Raw genomic sequence first — 13,221 nt, forward strand, 5'->3', positions numbered from 1 at the left:
AACCATATCTGTTAGTCCACACCGAACAATGAACACCGTCAAGGGTGTGGTTTCAGACGACGACCTCATGGATTTGACTGATGAAGAACTCCTGAATGGATGGAAAGAAGAAAATGTTATAAATGTACAACGCATAAAAATCAGGCGCGATAACAAAGAACTACCAACCAAACACATAGTACTTACTTTTGGCTCTAGCACACTCCCGGATGCAATCGAAACAGGCTACCTCAAACTGCGTGTTAGACCCTACATCCCAAATCCACGACGCTGCTACAAGTGTCAGAGGTTTGGTCATGCCTCTCAAAGCTGCCGAGGACGACTAACTTGTGCGAAATGTGCTACAAAAGATCACTCTGCTGATGACTGTACTGCTGAGGCCCATTGCGCGAACTGCGATGGCAGCCACCCTGCATATTCCAGATCTTGCGTAGCCTGGAAGAAAGAAAAGGAGATCATTACTATCAAAGTCAAAGAAAATATCAGTTTCCGGGAAGCACGACAGCGTCTTTCACCTGCATTTTCGATGAAAACTTCTTTTGCCGAAGTGGTGCAACAGGGGGCAGCACCACGACGGACCCCGGCGGTCGCCCAAGGCACGCGCAGCGTATTGAGGCGACTTCCACCCGCCCCCATGGTGGGAGCAGCTGAGGCTGCCCTGCCTCCCTCGAAATCGGCCACACCAGAGGCCTCTACTAGCGCTGGCAGCAGCCATCGCAGCTCAGAGGCTAAGGAGGTTCCATCGGCCTCCGGGCTGGTGAGGCCACAGCCTTCGTCCCTCGAGGCGAAGGCTACACGACGTACACATCGCTCGTTAGAGCGAGTGTCCAGCGCTTCACAAGAGGCTATGGACACTACCCCAAGCAAGGTGGTGCAACCAGCACCTAAAGAGCGGCCAAATTCTTTGGACCGCTCTAGAAAAGACAAAACCAAAATTACAGGGCCGCAAACGGCTCTGTAATCTAAGGCAACACTTCCTTTTTGTCCACACAGCACCAATTTACTTTCATTATGGATACACAAATCATTCAATGGAACGTCAGAGGCCTTATTAGGAACCTCGACGATGTCCAAGAACTTCTTTACCAACACAATCCAAAAGTGCTGTGTGTACAGGAAACGCACTTAAAATCGAAACATACAAATTTTCTCCGACAGTATGTTACGTTTCGTAAAGATCGCGATGATGCTCTCGCATCATCAGGCGGTGTTGCCATTGTAATTCACAAAAGCATAGCATGTCAACGTTTGCAGCTACAAACGCCTCTTGAAGCAGTGGCAGTTCGACTTGTCCTTCTGAACAAACTCATCACCATTTGCTCGCTTTACATACCCCCACATTACCACTTACACAAACATGAATTTCAGTCCTTTATAGACGAATTGCCAGAACCTTATCTTGTTCTTGGCGATTTCAATGCACACAGCAGTCTGTGGGGCGACTCTCGTATCGATGCGCGCGGCCGTCTTGTTGAACAATTTCTTTTTTCCTCTGGTGCGTGTCTCCTGAATAAGAAGGAACCTACATTTTACTGTATCGCAAATAGAACCTTTTCTTCTATTGATCTTAGCATAGCTTCCCCGTCTCTATTTTCAGAACTTGAATGGGAAGTTATAAAAAACCCTTACGGGAGCGACCATTTCCCAGTACTGCTGAGAGCAACAAGACAATATGAGTCACCACCACATGCCCCCCGCAGGGGCGTCTGCGTCAGCAGGCGTTTGGTGTGTTGCGACACCACGGACCCGAGCACATGAGGGTCGGACCCTCCCGCGTTTAACCGTGCGTGGCTTAGCCGTGTCCGGGGAAAAGGGGATCCTGGGGGTTGAGCCGAAGCCGGGTGTTTGGACCTTTAAGGCCCCTCGGCAGAGGCAACACACCCCTTTGGCCTCGGCTTCACGTAGACGGCACCCCCGGACTGACCCACCCGGGGGAAATCGGTAGTTGCCTTTTCCTGTCCTCCTCTTCAATCTTTCGTCTTTTTCTCTCACTTTGAATCTTTCCTGTCTCCTTCTCACTTCTGAACTTCTGATTTTCCAGGCAGCTAGGGTTAACCTTGTGTGAGATAGCCAACCTTGGTTATATCATATTTGGTTATAGTGGTTGTGTACAGCTGGCGTTGGCAGGTCTTGTTCATAACAACCCTGTCGCGTCCCCTTGTTGGGCTCCACGGTGGGCGGCTGGCACCGCTGCCGAAATCATTTTAATCTGTATGGCATCCTCATACCCCAAACTCCCTGATCGCCCTCTTTTTAAAAGAGGGCGCACCGATGAATCCCTGAACTTCTTCGCAAAGACCACTGAAACTTTCCCACGTTTCCACGTGATTCATTGTGAAAACACTGACAAAAAAGCGATAAACATCTCACCCTTCTTAGTGTCAAAATGTCTCACTGAGGTCATTGGAAGTGGCTACAAAGCCACCAAGATGGCTAGTGGTGACCTTCTGATTGAAGTAAAAAGCAAAATGCAGTACGAGAAACTCACAAACCTGGTGGCATTTGGTGATAAAACCATATCTGTCAGCGCACACCGAACAATGAACACCGTCAAGGGTGTGGTTTCAGACAACGACCTCATGGATTTGACTGACGAAGAACTCCTGAATGGATGGAAAGAAGAAAACGTTATAAATGTACAACGCATAAAAATCAGGCGCGACAACAAAGAATTACCAACCAAACACATAGTACTTACATTTGGCTCTAGCACACTCCCGGATGCAATAGAAACAGGCTACCTCAAACTGCGTGTAAGACCTTACATTCCAAATCCACGACGCTGCTACAAATGTCAGAGGTTTGGCCATGCCTCTCAAAGCTGCCGAGGACAACTAACTTGTGCGAAATGCGCTACAAAAGATCACTCTGCTGATGAATGTACTGCTGAGGCCCATTGCGCGAACTGCGATGGCAACCACCCCGCATATTCCAGATCTTGCGCAGCCTGGAAGAAAGAAAAAGAGATAATCACTATCAAAGTCAAAGAGAACATCAGTTTCAGGGAAGCACGACAGCGTCTTTCACCTTCATTTTCAATGAAAACTTCTTTTGCCGAAGTGGTGCAACAGGGGGCAGCATCACGACGGACCCCGGCGGTCGCCCAAGGCACGCGCAGCGTACTGAGGGGACTGCCACCCGCCCCCATGGTGGGAGCAGCTAAGGCTGCCCTGCCCCTCTCGAAATCGGTCACACCCGAGGCCTCCACTAGCGCTGGCAGCAGCCATCGCAGCTCAGAGGCTAAGGAGGACCCATCGGCCTCCGGGCTGGTAAGGCCACAGCCTTCGTCCCTCGAGGCGAAGGCTACACGACGTACACATCGCTCGTTAGAGCGAGTGTCCAGCGCTTCGCAAGAGGCTATGGACACTACTCCAAGCAAAGTGGTGCAGCCAGCACCTAAAGAGCGGCCAAATTCTTTGGACCGCTCTAGAAAAGACAAAACCAAAATTACAGGGCCGCAAACGGCTCTGTAGGCTAAAACACGTTTCGTTTCGTACACACAGCACCAATTTAACTTCATTATGGACACGAAAATTATGCAGTGGAACGTAAGAGGCCTTCTTAGGAACCTCGACGATATCCAAGAACTTCTTTACCAACACAATCCGAAAGTGCTGTGTGTACAGGAAACGCACTTAAAATCAAAACATACGAACTTTCTCCGACAGTATGTTACGTTTCGTAAAGATCGCGATGATGCTCTCGCATCATCAGGAGGCGTTGCCATTGTGATTCACAAAAACATAGCATGTCAACGTTTGCAGCTACAAACGCCCCTTGAAGCAGTGGCAGTTCGACTTGTTCTTCTAAACAAACTCATAACCATTTGCTCGCTTTACATACCCCCACATTACCACTTACACAAACATGAATTTCAGTCCTTTATAGACGAATTGCCAGAACCTTATCTTGTTCTTGGTGATCTCAATGCGCACAGTAGTCTGTGGGGCGACTCTCGTATCGATGCGCGAGGTCGTCTTGTTGAACAATTTCTTTTCTCCTCTGGCGCGTGTCTCCTGAATAAGAAGGAACCTACGTTTTACTGTATCGCAAACAGAACCTTTTCTTCTATTGACCTTAGCATAGCTTCCCCGTCTCTATTTTCTGAACTTAAATGGGAAGTTATCAAAAATCCTTACGGGAGCGATCATTTCCCAATACTACTTACAACAACCAAAGTAAATGAGTCTTCACCACAAGCCCCTCGATGGAAGGTTGGTACAGCCGATTGGGAGAAATTTCGCACTCTTACTAGTAGCACCTCCTGGGCTGACATCTCTTCGTTAGGAATCGATGCTGCTGTTGAGTATTTCACTACCTTCATAATTGATGCCGCCTCTAAATCCATATCCGAAATAAGTGGTGTGGCATGCAAACGCCGTGTCCCATGGTGGAACGACGAATGTAGGAACGCTCGTAAGAAACAGAACAAAGCGTGGGGGTTGTTACGTGATTCTCCTACTGCGGAGAATCTTATGAATTTTAAGAAGGTAAAGTCCGAAGGCAGGAGAACGCGCCGACAGGCCAGAAGAGAGAGCTGGCAGAAGTTTTTATCAGGTATAAGCTCGTATACAGATGAATCCAAAGTCTGGAACAGGGTAAATAAGGTAAGAGGACGACAAACATATTCACTCCCTTTGGTAAGCACACAGGGCGACAGCTTGGAAGACCAAGCGAACCTCCTGGGCGCACATTTTGAACATGTGTCCAGCTCATCGCACTATTCCGAAACGTTTAAACGGTACAAAGCCAGAATAGAAGGACAGAAGCTGGAACGAAAATGCAAAAAACATGAGCCATATAACGAGCCATTAAGATTAGCTGAGCTACAGGCATCACTATACTGCTGCAATAATTCTGCTCCAGGAGCTGACCGTGTAATATACGAAATGCTGAAGCACCTTCCCCATGAAACACAGAAAACCCTCCTTTCCCTCTACAACACTGTATGGTCTTCCGGTGAGATCCCGTCTGCCTGGAAAGAGGCCATAGTGATCCCTATCCTGAAACAGGGCAAGGATCCATCGTCTGTTTCGAGTTACCGGCCTATAGCACTAACTAGCTGTCTCTGCAAAGTCTTCGAAAAAATGATAAACCGTCGCCTACTACATTTCCTAGAATCAAACAAACTACTTGACCCATACCAGTGCGGTTTTCGCGAGGGTCGATCCACCACTGACCATTTGATACGTATTGAGGCGCAGATACGCGAAGCTTTTGTTCACAAACAGTTCTTTCTGTCTGTATTCCTAGACATGGAAAAGGCCTACGACACCACATGGCGGTTTGGGATACTGAGAGACCTCTCCCACTTTGGTATACGTGGTAATATGCTAAATGTGATTGAAAGTTATCTGTTGAATCGCACATTCCGTGTTCGAGTTGGCAATGCTTTATCACGACCTTTTGTGCAGGAAACCGGAGTGCCGCAGGGTGGGGTGCTCAGTTGCACTCTCTTCATTATAAAAATGAATTCCTTGCGTCTATGCATCCCACGCAACATGTTCTATTCAACGTACGTCGATGATGTACAGATTGGATTTAAATCGTGCAACCTTGCCATCTGTGAGCGGCAGGTTCAGCTTGGTCTGAACAAGGTGGCTAAATGGGCAGACGAGAATGGGTTCTGCCTAAATCCACAAAAGAGCACCTGCGTCCTTTTTTCTCGAAAGAGAGGACTGTACCCCGACCCCGACATTCACCTGCAAGGACAGAGTCTACCTGTAAAAACGGAACATAAATTCTTAGGCATAATTCTTGACACAAAGCTGACATTCATACCACACCTAAAATATCTAAAAAACAAGTGCATGAAAACAATGAATATTTTAAAAGTGTTGTCACACACTACATGGGGTAGCGACAAAAAATGTCTCTTAAACGTGTATAAAAGCCTCATACGAACACGCCTAGACTACGGGGCCATATTTTATCAGTCAGCCACCCCAACCGCGTTGAAGATGCTGGACCCCATCCACCATCTAGGTATTCGCTTGTCTACAGGTGCCTTTAGGACAAGCCCTGTAGAAAGCCTTTACGTGGAATCCAATGAGTGGTCCCTCCACTTGCAGAGGACCTACACAGCTTTCATATATTTCCTTAGAGTGAACGCAAACAGTGAACATCCTTCATATTCCACCGTAAATGATTTGTCCAGCTCCCACCTCTTTCATAACCGCCCTGCAGTAAGAGAGCCCTTCTCGTTGCGTGTGAGAAGTCTGGCTGAGGAAATGGATGTCCCACTTTTTGAACATCGTCTAATGACACCCACTATACAGGTCGCACCGTGGCAGTGGCAGATTGTAGAGTGTGATTTGTCCTTTTTACATGTAACGAAGCACGCCCCCATTGCACACATTCGAATGCACTTCCTTGAACTGCAACATAAATACTCCTGCCCGGAATTTTACACCGATGCATCAAAGTCTCATGCTGGCGTCTCTTATGCAGCGGTTGGCCCATCATTTTCAGATGCCGACGCCCTGCACCCACAAACGAGCATTTTTACAGCGGAGGCTTATGCAATACTGTCGGCTCTTAAACATATCAAGGACTCGAAAATACCCAAAGCAATCATCTACACAGACTCGCTGAGCGTAGTAAAAGCTTTAAAATCTCTTAAAAGGCACAAAAATCCCATAATAGTATCGATTTATTCATTCATATGTAGTATTTATGCATCTGGGCAGCATGTTGTGGTGTGCTGGGTGCCAGGACACCGAGACATCGAGGGAAATGTACTGGCAGACCAGCTTGCCACATCCGTCGAGGCAAAAGCTGGCAACACATCTATGCCCGTCCCTGTTCATGATATGAAGCCATATCTACGCAAGAGACTTCGAGTCCATTGGCAGCGTTTGTGGGACGGCCAGACTCATAACAAGCTCCATTTAATTAAGCCCCATTTAGGAAACTGGCCATCGACCACGAAATCTAGAAGAAATGATGTCCTATTCTGTAGGCTCAGAATAGGACACACTTACAGCACGCATAATTACCTGCTGTCTGGAGGCGAACCCCCAACCTGTACTAGATGCGGGGAAGCACTTACTGTACTTCACATCCTAGTACAGTGTCCATTAATAGAACCTGAAAGAAAGAAACACTTTGTTCAAGCCTATAGAGAACATACCCCTTCACCCAGCGATGTTTTTAGCTAATGACCCGGTATTTCAGCACGACTCAGTTTTAGCCTTTTTAAACGACATCGACATTTTGCAAGTTCTTCGCCCGAGAGATTCGTAGCAGGGCCCTCTTTCAGAGGACGCTGCTGCGACAGCATCTTGAAATGCACTCTCCTCCAGGCTCTTGCTTCTAAGGGTCTCTGTGAGGCAGTAGTGCCTTGTATCGCTCACAGATTTTTTATACCATATTCATTGCGCCCTATCACATCATTGTCATGATCTTATTAATTTTGTATTTTACGCACCTTTAGTGCGCAGAATTTTAGGCCCCTTTACAGCCACCCTACACCTACCCACTGTCATTGATCATACCATTGCTCACTCAGTACACCACGTCTTGGCGCTCTTTGGCCATAGCTGGCCCTTGCGCCAGAAAACAACATATATCATCATCACCACCACATGCCCCCCGGTGGAAGGTTGATGCAGCGGTCTGGGATAAATTCCAAACTCTTACCAGTAAATTCTCGTGGGCTGACATTTCATCGCTCGGAATTGATGGTGCCGTCGAGTATTTTACTAAATTCATAATTGATGCAGCCTCTAAGTGTATTCCCCAAACAAGTGGACTTTCTAGCAAACGTCGTTTTCCGTGGTGGAATGAACAATGCCGGAATGCACGTAGGCAGCAGAACAAAGCATGGAGGCAGCTTCGCGATTATCCTACTGCTGAAAACCTTGTAAATTTCAAGAAAATCAAGTCCCAAGGTAGGAGAACACGCAGACAAGCCAGGAGAGACAGCTGGAAAACATTTTTATCAAGTATCAACTCGTACACGGATGAGGCCAAGGTTTGGAGCAGGGTCAATAGAGTAAGAGGACGACAAACACATCCACCTCCCCTGGTACACACGCAGGGAGACAGCCTTGAGGACCAAGCGAACCATCTGGGTGCACATTTTCAACATGTGTCCAGTTCCTCACACTATTCACCAGCATTTATAAGATATAAAACAGCTATAGAAAAACAAAAAATAGACCGAAAGAGCACTGGGAACGAGCCATATAACCTACCTTTCTCCCTAGCAGAGCTGCATGCATCACTCACCTGTTGCAAGCAATCTGCCCCAGGCCCTGACCGTATACTATATGACATGTTGAAAAACCTACCCTCTGAAACGAAGAAAACCCTTCTCTGTCTCTATAATTCTATATGGACCTCCGGCGAGATCCCCTCTGCCTGGAAAGAGGCCATAGTGATCCCCATCCTGAAGCAGGGCAAGGATCCATCGTCCGTATCGAGTTACAGGCCCATAGCTCTAACAAGCTGCCTCTGCAAGGTCTTCGAGAAGATGATAAACCGCCGTCTGATACATTTCCTAGAATCAAACAAGCTCCTTGACCCATACCAGTGCGGTTTTCGCGAAGGTCGATCCACCACTGACCATCTGATACGTATTGAGGCACAGATACGTGAAGCTTTTGTTCACAAACAATTCTTTTTATCTGTGTTCCTAGACATGGAAAAGGCCTACGACACCACATGGCGGTTTGGTATATTGAGAGACCTTTCCCACTTTGGTATACGTGGTAATATGTTAAATGTCATTGAAAGTTACCTGCTGAATCGCACATTCCGTGTTCGGGTTGGCAGCGCTTTATCACGACCTTTTGTGCAGGAAACTGGAGTCCCACAGGGTGGGGTGCTCAGTTGCACTCTCTTCATTATAAAAATGAATTCCTTGCGCCTATACATCCCACGCAACATGTTTTATTCAACGTACGTCGATGATGTACAGATTGGATTTAAATCATGCAACCTTGCAATCTGTGAGCGGCAGGTTCAGCTTGGTCTCAACAGGGTGGCTAAATGGGCAGACGAGAATGGGTTCTGCCTAAATCCACAAAAGAGCACCTGCGTCCTTTTTTCTCGAAAGAGAGGACTGTACCCTGACCCCGACATTGACCTGCAAGGACAGAGTCTACCTGTAAAAACGGAACACAAATTCTTAGGCATAATTCTTGACACAAAGCTAACATTCATACCACACCTAAAACATCTAAAAAACAAATGCATGAAAACAATGAATATTTTAAAAGTGTTGTCACGCACTACATGGGGTAGTGACAGAAAGTGTCTGTTAAATTTGTATAAAAGCCTCATACGAACACGCCTAGACTACGGGGCCATAATTTATCAGTCAGCCACCCCAACCGCGTTGAAGATGCTGGACCCCATCCACCATCTAGGTATTCGATTGTCTACAGGTGCCTTTAGGACAAGCCCTGTGGAAAGCCTTTACGTGGAATCCAATGAGTGGTCCCTCCACTTGCAGAGGACCTACACAGCTTTCATGTATTTTCTTAGAGTGAATGCAAACAGTGAACATCCCTCATATTCCACCGTAAATGATTTGTCCAGCTCCCACCTCTTTCATAACCGACCTGCAGTAAGAAAGCCCTTCTCGTTGCGTGTGAGAAGTCTGGCTGAGGAAATGGATGTCCCACTCTTTGAACATCGTCTAATGACACCCACTATACAGGTCTCACCGTGGCAGTGGCAGATTGTCGACTGTGATTTGTCATTTTTACATGTTACGAAGCACGCCCCGGTTGCACACATTCGAATGCATTTCCTCGAACTGCAGCATAAATACTCCTGTCCGGAATTTTACACCGATGCATCAAAGTCTCATGCTGGCGTCTCTTATGCAGCGGTTGGCCCATCATTTTCAGATGCCGACGCCCTGCACCCACAAACGAGCATTTTTACAGCAGAGGCTTATGCAATACTGTCGGCTCTTAAACATATCAAGGACTCTAAAATACCCAAAGCAATCATTTACACAAACTCGCTGAGCGTAGTAAAAGCTTTAAAATCTCTTAAAAGGCACAAAAATCCCGTAATAGTATCGCTTTATTCATTCATATGTAGTATTTATGCGTCTGGGCAGCATGTTGTGGTGTGCTGGGTGCCAGGACACCGAGACATCGAGGGAAATGTACTGGCAGACCAGCTTGCCACATCCATCGAGGCAAAAGCTGGCAACACATCTATGCCCGTCACTGTTCATGATATGAAGCCATATCTACGCAAGAGACTTCGGGTCCATTGGCAGAGTTTGTGGGACGGCCAGACTCATAACAAGCTCCATTTAATTAAGCCCCATTTAGGAAACTGGCCATCAACCACGAAATCTAGAAGAAATGATGTCCTATTCTGTAGGCTCAGAATAGGACACACTTACAGCACGCATAATTACCTGCTGTCTGGAGGCGAACCACCAACCTGTACTAGATGCGGGGAAGCACTTACTGTACTTCACATCCTAGTACAGTGTCCATTAATAGAACCTGAAAGAAAAAAGCACTTTGTTCAAGCCTATAAAGAGAATATACCCCTTCACCCAGCTATGTTTTTACATAATGACCCGATATTTCCGCACGATTCAGTTTTAGCCTTTTTAAACGACCTCGACATTTTGCAAGTTTTTCGCCCGAGAGATTCGTAGTGGCATCCTCTTTCAGAGGACGCCGCTGCGACAGCATATTTGAAATGCACTCTCCTCCAGGCCCTTGCTTCTAAGGGTCCCTGTGAGGCAGTAGTGCCTTGTATCCCTCGCAACTTTTTTATACTATATTATATTCATTGCGCCTCTATCACGTCATTGTCATGATCTTAGTATTTTGTCTTTTACGCACCTTTAGTGCGCAGGATTTTAGGCCCCTTTACAGCCACCCTACACCTATCCACTGTCACTGATCATACCATTGCTCACTCAGTACACCACGTCTTGGCGCTCTTTGGCCATAGCTGGCCCTTGCGCCACAAAACAACATATATCATCCATTACCATCGTCTTGATACGAACTAATACTGTCATGGCGCTCTTTGGCCATACCTGGCCCTTGCGCCACTAAACTCCAACAATCATCATCATCATCATCATCAGACTCATTATGTGTTGTAAAAGCCCTAATGAGCTTCCGAAGACACACAAACTCTGTATTTAATGAGCTATACACCTCACTATGCTCAGCATATGTGCAAAACCAAAGCATTGTCTTATGTTGGATACCTGGCCACAGAGGAATAAAAGGCAATGTAGCTGCTGATGAAAATTCTTCGTTAGTTACTTTTAGTGAGACAGACGTAAATAAACCCATACCAGCTACAGACCTCAAGCCCTTCTTACGCCATAAGTTGAGGAAGTATTGGCAAAGCCAGTGGGATGACGAAGTATTAAATAAACTGCACACCATAAAACCAAAATTAGGAAACTGGATATCTGAGAGAACAGCAAGACACAAGGAAGTGCTCCTCTGTAGATTAAGAATAGGGCATACTTACGGCACTCACTCTTTCCTACTGAATGGAAGTGATCCTCCGACATGTACAAAGTGTGGCGATAGTCTTACAGTCCTCCATGTTCTTCTTGAGTGCCCTGAAGTAGAAGCAGAGAGGAAAAAGTACTTCCGTTTCGCATATCGTGACCACTTACCTTTACACCCTGCATTTTTTCTGAGCAATGAACCGCTTTTTGAATTTCAAACAGTACTGAAATTTTTAGCTGAAACCAACATCTTAAAAGTCATTTGGCCCGGATACTTGTAGCACGACCTCCTCTTGGAGGTTGCAGCTGCAATACAAGCACAATTGTAAGCACGTGCCTACCAGTCCTTGCCCCCAAGGGCTCTGTGAGGTACTAGTGCTGCTGTCACCTCCAGGTCCTGCTAACCATTCTTCATCGCAAATATTTTATGATCATAGCGCACATCACAAATCATTGCGATAATTTTAGTATAAGTATATTCTAAACATCTTAGTGATTGATTTTAGGCCCCTTTACAGCCACATTTATCCACCATTCTTAATTTCTTAATCTGTTAACAAACCATTGATTGATTACTCATCACTACGTACATGGCGCTCTTTGGCCATATCTGGCCCTTGCGCCAATAAAAACTACACATCAATCAATCCGCCCCCTCGGCGGCTGCAGCTAACACTGCTCCGCCATCTCAGAACACGGGGCCATCGACCTCCAGGCTGGTGGCCTCCAGGGCCTCGTCCCTCGAGGCGAGGCCTTCTCGTCAAACAAACCGCTCGCAAGAGCGCGTGTCCAGCGCCTCGCAAGAGGCTATGGACACAGCAACCAGCCAGACGGCGCCACTAGCGCCTAAGGAGCCGCGAGAGTCTCGCGATCGCTCCAAACAAGAAAAAAACCGCATCACGGCGCCCGGAAAGGGCTCTGTGAAGTAATTCCTCTTTCTGAACACACAGCACAAAAACCACATTCAACATGGATACACAAATATTACAGTGGAATGTCCGAGGACTCCTCCATAATCTCGATGACATCAAAGAACTCCTACATAAGTATAATCCAAAGGTGCTGTGTGTCCAAGAAACACACCTCAAACACACGCAAACAAGTTTTCTCCGGCAATACGCCATTTTTCGTAAAGACCGCGATGACACAGTCGTGTCTTCCGGTGGTGTGGCTATTGTAGTCGACAGAGGTATTGCCTGCCGGGAACTAAAGCTTCGTACGCCCCTAGAGGCAGTTGCTGTCCGAGGGGTGTTGTTTGACAAGCTGGTCACTGTCAGCTCTATATACATCCCTCCCAATTATCAACTACATAAAACCGAATTCCAAAACTACATAAATGAACTTCCGGAGCCATATATAGTTGTCGGAGATTTCAACGCACATAACACTTTGTGGGGAGACTCACGTTGCGATGCGAGAGGTCGCCTAATTGAAAATTTTCTGTTCTCTTCAGGCGCATCATTACTTAACAAGAAAGAGCCTACGTATTACAGCGTTACACATAACACATATTCATCCATTGACCTAAGTATAGCATCGAGTACACTAATGCCATACCTGGAGTGGTCCGTTCTCAAGAACCCCTTTGGGAGCGACCACTTCCCAATTATGCTAGGCTTAACAGAACAAGATAGATGCTCGCCACGCGTTCCCCGATGGAAGCTTGACTCGGCTAACTGGGAACTTTTTCGACAAATAACATATTTAGGCCGGGATGACATTGCCTCCTTTAACATAGACGATGCTGTGGCGTATATAACAGG

Source organism: Dermacentor silvarum, chromosome 1 (assembly GCF_013339745.2).
Source record: "Dermacentor silvarum isolate Dsil-2018 chromosome 1, BIME_Dsil_1.4, whole genome shotgun sequence".
NCBI lineage: Eukaryota > Metazoa > Arthropoda > Arachnida > Ixodida > Ixodidae > Dermacentor > Dermacentor silvarum.